A 7,679-nucleotide genomic window follows, 5' to 3' on the forward strand; every position below is an offset into this window, starting at 1 on the left:
TTTCCCAGTGGCAATTTTGTCTTTCCTAGAATTTACTTGAAAATTTTGAAGTTTCAGACACCTACCAAGTTCTACAATTAGGATTTGGGCAGTTCTTGGCAGAGAGTATTATATAAAGAGAGGTTCACTACTTTTTTCATGAGCATATGAGTGTCAACATTACTGGCTATATTCTTTACATCATATTATTTTTAATATACAAGAAAGAATAGATTTTATGAAAGTGGTTTAACATACTAAAATAGTCTTTTACATGAATATGAAAATATCCAATCATATTTTTAAGTGTCCTATATTTTTAAATGTACTATAACAAAGATATTCCTTAACTTTTTGCTTATACCAAACCATTGGTGTATATATTTCAGTCAATTTCATGGTCATATTTAAATATGCATTTTTCATTTTCCAGTCTAAATGTCATCAAAATCAATGACATTCATTGTTCACTATTCTTCAGTTTTAGCTGGGATTGTATGTTTCTCACTATTTTGCCCCTATTTAAATATCTGTATTCTTTACTAAGGAATATAGAATTTAATTTGGTAAGACCTTTGATTTATGTCCTCAGTTCTTCCATTTCTTATTCAATTCATTTACTGTGTGACCCTGTATATATGGGTCAATAGCCTGAATAAAGAATGTTAGAATGTGCACTTTAAGGAAAATGTGCTGAATTATGGTGCATTCAATGAAAATGTGGGCAATTAAGTGGAATCCATTAAGAAACTTTAAATGAGTTCCAGGTGTTGGAGCATGAACATGGATAGAAACTCACCAGTGTAAGATGGCAGCTCACCAATGCCTATAGCAGTGATGAGACACTGGTTACATAAATAAGAATTGATCAGGTAGCAGGCACAATACACCGGAGTTGCTCTGTAGCAAAGCTGGCAATAAAACTGAAGGATTGGTACTAAAGAACAGGAGGGACAGTGAAAATCTTTTCCCTGATTGACTGTCCAGAGCTAGCAGGTTTCTAGGAAGTGTATGCTAGAGATAGACAACAACTCAACTGAAGGTAATTCAGTCCGACCACTGGAAACCATGCTTGGCTACAAAAATGGCCAGTTCAGACTCCATATTCTCTGTTACTTGGAATTCTCACTAGGGTCACCCTCATAGATTCCAAGAAGTTTCCACACCATCACCCCAATGCTCCCCAATTCCAGCTGCCTCTCCTCACAATCTTTCCACATCCATCACTCACTCACCTTAATCTTATCACTCCTGTTTCGAGTCTCTCCACAAAATTTATCCTATTTCCCTTTATCAGAGTTCCTCCCTAGAGCCACTTCTTGACCTAACTAATGCGGGTGTGTGTATTTTAGCTTGATTACCATTTATTTCACAGCTAACATCTATTTATAAATGAGTACATATAGTACTTGCCTTCCTAGATCTGGGATACCTCACCCAGGATGATATTTTTTTTATTCATTTTCCTGCAAATCTCATGTTGTTCTATTTTTAATAGCTGTGTAATACCCGACTGTGTAAATGTATCACAATTTCTTTGTTATTTATTCAGATGAGGGACATACATATTATTTCCAGTTTCTGGTTATTATGAACAAAGCTTCAGTGAACATTGTTCAGCAAGTGTCCTGCCTTCAAGATGTACTGGTGGGAAAATGGTGGGAGAGAAATTGTGGGTGTTCGCAGCCGTTGCTGCACCGCTGCCCTCTAACGCCAGTGCCGCCTCTCGCTTGCCGAGCTCCAGCCGAAGGAGAAGGGGCGTAAGTAAGGAGGTGTTCTTACCATGGCTTGTACAAAGCAGACTGCCTGCAAATCCATCGGTGGTAAAGCACCCAGGAAACAACTGGCTACAAAAGCCGCTTGCAAGAGTGCGCCCTCTACTGGAGGGGTGAAAAAAACCTCATCGTTACAGGCCTGGTACTGTGGCACCCCGTGAAATCAGACACTATCAGAAATCCACTGAACTTCTGATTCACAAGCTCCCCTTCCAGCGTCTGGTTGGAGAAATTGCTCAGGACTTCAAAACAGATCTGCGCTTCCAGAGTACAGCTATTGGTGCTTTGCAGGAGGCAAGTGAGGCCTATCTGGTTGGCCTTTTTGAAGATACCAAGCTGTGTGCTATCCACGCGAAATGTGTAACAATTATGCCAAAAGATATCCAGCTAGCACGCCGCATACGCGGAGAACATGCTTAAAAGTCCAGTATGAGGTGAAACATTTCATTCTCAAAAACTTTTTTTTCCTCTTCCTATTATCAGTAGTACTGAATGTTAGATATTTTTTCCATGGGGTCAAAAGGTACCTAATATATGATTGCGAGTGGAAAAATAGGGGACAGAAATCAGGTATTGGCAGTTTTTCCATTTTCATTTGTGTGTGAATTTTTAATATAAATGCAAGATGTAAAGCATTAATGCAAGCAAAATGTTTCAGTGAACACATTTCAACAGTTCAACTTTATAACAATTATAAATAAACCTGTTAAAATTTTATGGACAATGCCAACATTTGGATTTTTTAAAAATAAGTAAATTTCTTATTAACGGCAACTAAATGGTGTTTGTAGCATTTTTATCATACAGTAGATTCCATCCATTCACTATACTTTTCTAACTGAGTTGTCCTACATGCAAGTATATGTTTTGAATGTTGTCTGTCTTCTGTTCTGTTCCTGTAAGTTTGCTATTAAAATACATTAAACTATAAAAAAAGAAATTGTGGCAGTCACCAACAAATGTTAGTTTTAACTCAAGGCCCATACCCTGAGAGGGAGAACATACCTGAAAGTGCCTGAATGAGCAGGAACCAGAGACTTAGGATATAACTAAACACAATAAGCAAAAAAGAAAAAGTCAATGACTCTGATATAACTGTAATCATATTATATAACACATTATATTAAAGGATAATTTTGTATATGCAAGAAAGAATATGAAAATTATATTTAAAGATTAGTTTACATTCCACATTCTAATAATCATAAAATTGATTTTAAAACTCTTTTGATTGTTGTTGCTATTGTTTCTTCCTGAAGTATAAGATGGAAATTGAGTTTGACTGAAGAGCACATGTCCCATCGTTTGTTTTCCATCCAAGACATTCTGTCTCATCATTTCAATCTACATTAACTCCCTAGAATGACATTGACTGCTCTTAAGGTACTGCTGTCTGTCTTTTCAAATGCAGCCCAGTTTTTTGTATTGCTTTTCTTAACCTGAACCTGACTTAGTCATACACTTACCTCCTTAAATATCTTATGAATTATGTAAAAGTCTATTCAAAACCAAGGGATTTCATGAGATAGGGAGTTATGCACAAACTGAGGCAGAAATACTGTAAAAGACAAGGGGAAAAGATAACACCAAGAAAAATAGTGTTTTCCTGGTCCAACAGGACTGATCACCATGCACACAACTCATCTGCAAATGGATCAAGGACCTCAAAATTAGGTCAGATAACCTGAATCTGATAGAAGATTAAGTATTGAATGATCTTGAACTCATTGGCACAGGAAAAGACTTTCTTAATTGGGCAACAATAGCAAAGAAACTAAGACCCATAATAAATGGGACCTCATGAAATTGGAAAGCTTCTGCATGGCAAAGAACAGCATCATTTTGGTAAAGCAGAAGGCAGACTAAGAAATTGGAAAAGAACTTTACCAATTATATATCTAATACAGGGTTAATATCTAAAATGTGTGATAACTAAAACAAAACTAGACATCAAGAAAACAAATAAACTCCCCCAAAGTAGCAGAATATGCAGAGGTTTCTCATAGAATGAAACACAAATGACTGTGAAACATGTAAAGAAATCTTTGGGATCTGTAGTCATCAGGAAAACAAATTAAAATAACTTTGTTATTTCATCTTGCACCTATTAGTATTGCTATGATCAATAAAACAAATGATAACTCATACTTGCAAGGATATGCAGAAAGAGAAACTCATTTATTGCTAGTTGGAGTGAAAACTTGTACAGTCATTATGAAAATCAATCAGAGGTTCATCAGAAGCTTCAAATAGATCTACCTTAAGATCTAGCTAGAGCACTAATCTTAGTGTTACTATTGCTGTGATGAAACACATGACCAAACTAAATATGGGGAGAAAAAAGGGTTATTTCACTCATAATGACATTAAAAGTTTCAACATCAAAAACAATGAATGTAGGAACTCAAATATTGTGGGAACCTTGAGGTAGAAGCTGATGCAAAGGCCATGGAGGAATTCTACTTACTGGCTTTATTCCAATGGCTGCTCTAATCATATATTATCTATTAGATAATTGTACCACATTTCTGTTATTTATTCATCCATTGATAACAAAAATGATATTTTCAACTACTGGCTAATATGAATAACACCTGGAAAAATCCTCAAAAATCTCAGACTATAGACAAGGCTATTTGATTTTCTCCACAAATTTATGGTAAGGTCCTACTGCTGAAGACAACACAAACATTGAACAGAAAACATTTGATCTGGGGCCTAACAAGAGTACTTATCCCTAGTGACTAGAGTTTATGTTAGAACATATGGATGATTCCAAAGAAACTCCTGTCCAGAAACAACATGACTCAGGCACATATGGAATCTTAGAGACTGTAGCAGCCTGCAAAGGGCCTGCACATATCTGAGTCAAATGAGTTCATAGCACTGTGAAGGAAAAGTTGTCCTTTGATTACATCCCTATTCAAGAAGGAATTTGTAACTGACATTCACTTGCAAAGAAAAAGTTTTCTCTAAATAGAGGGTAAATGCAAAATGAATCCAATAGCATTTTTGTACACATTCTGTCTTGTATTGCTTTGGGCATTTGTTTTTGTTGTTGTTAATAGTCTTTTGTTTGTATAATGACTTCTCTTTTGTGCTTTCCTGTGTGTGTTTTATTTTTGTTTGTCTCTTTTACATGTTTGCCTTTATTATTATTATTACTACTAGAGAGATAGAGAGAGAAAAGAGAGAGAAAGAAAAAAAACCATAGAGTTGGAATCTGTGATGAGTTGGGAGAGAAAAGAATTTTGAGAATATACTGTATGAGAAAATTTCTTCTATAAAATACATATTTACTTTAAACTAATCCTCTTTCCCTTAACCTGATTTGCCCTGTTTGTCCTGAATTCTTTAACTCTATAACAGTCTTTTATATTTACACCCAATATAATTGAGCTGAGGCCTCAATATTTCTACAACCATTTACCATGGAGAACTGATATCTATATTGAAACTATAAGGCAGTTCGTGTGTGTTATGGAACATATTTCCACACACCAAATTGCTATATTGAGATATTCTCCATCCAAATGTTGTATAGTATTCAATCCATTTACAGCTAGTAAGACATTTTTCAACCAAGCTAAAAATTTCTACTTTTGGTATTCATTTGTAGAGTGAATTTGATTCTAATGAGATAACATAAAGGAAATATGAGGGAAAAGTCCTTCATTAAAAGAGTCACATTGAGGGAATTCAAGATGATGAGGAATTATTCTAAAGTCATGTTTGAGATTCATGAAGATGAAAATAATAAATTATCTCTATATGGAAGACATAGAATAAATAGAAAGCAACTCATGTCTATTATGTGATGAAATTAGAGCCTTGCTCAACTTTAGAGTCAATTACTGTGAGTACGGTATATAAAGAATTACTGTATCAAGTAACTTTGAAGTTTGAAGTACACCATGAAAATCAAGGCACTTGTTCAATTACACATTCATCAATACAAGTTGTTTATTCTAGATTACTTTGCATTTAAAAGTATGATACTTGAACAAAATAGTATCTAAGCTTATTTATAGATCTTCAGTTATGTCCCAGTGTTATTCATTATTTTCTTGAGGTCTACATTACCCAACAGCTTTATTGAGCCATTGAAATAAAAGATTATTTTGTTTTCATTATGGCCCTCAGTTACTAACAATTGTCTCTGAGAAACAGATATGTGAACAGATAATTCATTCACTTGCTGCTCAAGTGATAAGAAGAATATGAAATCTCCACAGAGAACTGATGTATATTTAAATGAAAAAATATGTTTTGGGTAATTTTAAAAATAGCTGAATTTATAAATACTGTTTTGCAATAATAAAATCATCGGTGTATCATTTTACACTGGTGAGGTGTTTAAATCCCCACTGTTTAGTTTCATCATTGGAAGGCAAGAAGAAATAAAATTCCAGATTACTTACACTGAGAAGGTATAATAGATGTGAGACCCAGGACAACTCTTTGGTAATTTAAACAAAATATATAGTAACATAGAAATAATATTAATACAGACTTGAATACTAAAATAAAATGAATTACTAAAAATTAGAACAATCCTAAGTATATTTTTAGTTTCCTGCTTCTGAGATAGCATGAAGAAGACTATGAAAAAGAATATTAACTTCCTTCTGTTTAATAACTATGTTCCTTATCACCAGTTTGTACAAGATGTTTGAAATTATATTTGCTAACATTCAATATACAACCTAGGTAGAAAACCCATCTCTTGTTCAAAGAGTACTACATAGTGTAAACAAAAATAAAAATGTTATCATATCAAATGGCTATTGACAGAATAGATGGGTGGACTTTGTTTAAGACAGAGATAATAATGAACAGAAAACAAGACAATACCAAATACAACCAGAGAAAATGAAGCAGTACTCTCTGTGTGTATTTTGGACTGACATTTGTGAAAGAGGTTATGAACACACATTACATCACTCTTATATTCGACAAGCAGTGAAAGAATGAACATGTTGAATTAACTTTGGAAATTTCATAATATTGTATTCTAATCCAAGAGTGAGAAAGGCTTAAGATTTTATCATGGTTATTTGAAGATATGTGTAACTTGCGATTTCCCACATTCTATTTCTTAGATAGTTCCATCACACAGTTTACCCTTTAGTCCACTCATTTTTACTAGCAACTGTCTTTGCCACAAGTCTTTGCCATTGGTCTGGCTGGTGGCCTCTGGTTTCTGCTACAGCACCGATAATGGGCTGACGCTGGGGCTCCTCTTGGATATCCTGTTTGTGTCCAGTGTAGTGTAGATCCTGATGTTTTGGATCTGTAGGTTGATCCCTTTTACCTGCTCCACCGGTTCATACATTTGGTGGATGTTGGGTGGGCAAACTAATAGCCCTGGTCCTGGGTCTGGGTGGTAGCTGGATTAGTCAGCCTCTTAGCTTTCCCTTGTTGTCTCTACCTGTGTGAGCTCTGCAGCACTGCCTCAGCTAGCTTTCCTAATGCAGCCTAAAGCAAGAAGCCAAGTCAGTTCTACTACTTTTAGATCCTCAGATCCAGGTCCCTCAATCTCACAGCTCCAGGGCCAGGTCTCCTGTTTGGCCAGGCATAGTACAAGGTCTTTTCTCCCAATTGCTTTTGGGCAAATACACGGGGAGGGAGCAGGGTCAGCTCTCCTGCTCTCATACTTCCAGGATCTGTACACTTATGCTAAGGACAACAGGGTCAGCTCCAATGTTCCATGGCCGGATCACAAGTACGCTGCAGTGGGTGTGGGCTGGCATAGTTCTCTCACCCGTGTATCCCTGAGACCATCTCTGTCCTCCCGCAGGTAGTAAGGGGCAAAAGGTGTGTGCATCTTCCCCTCACCCGTACGATCTCCTGGTAGATGGAGGGAGTATGTCAGTTCCGTTGCTCTTATGCTCCCAGGGCCAGTTCTAGTATTGTATCCATTTC

The 7,679-nt window shown here is 35.9% G+C and overlaps 1 pseudogene; it reads left to right on the forward strand.

Moving 5' to 3' along the window:
- Positions 1 to 1,687: 1,687 nt before the first annotated feature.
- LOC100768834 lies at positions 1,688 to 2,177 on the forward strand (annotated as a pseudogene).
- The last annotated feature ends 5,502 nt before the right edge of the window (positions 2,178 to 7,679 follow it).

Source organism: Cricetulus griseus, assembly GCF_003668045.3.
Source record: "Cricetulus griseus strain 17A/GY chromosome 1 unlocalized genomic scaffold, alternate assembly CriGri-PICRH-1.0 chr1_1, whole genome shotgun sequence".
NCBI lineage: Eukaryota > Metazoa > Chordata > Mammalia > Rodentia > Cricetidae > Cricetulus > Cricetulus griseus.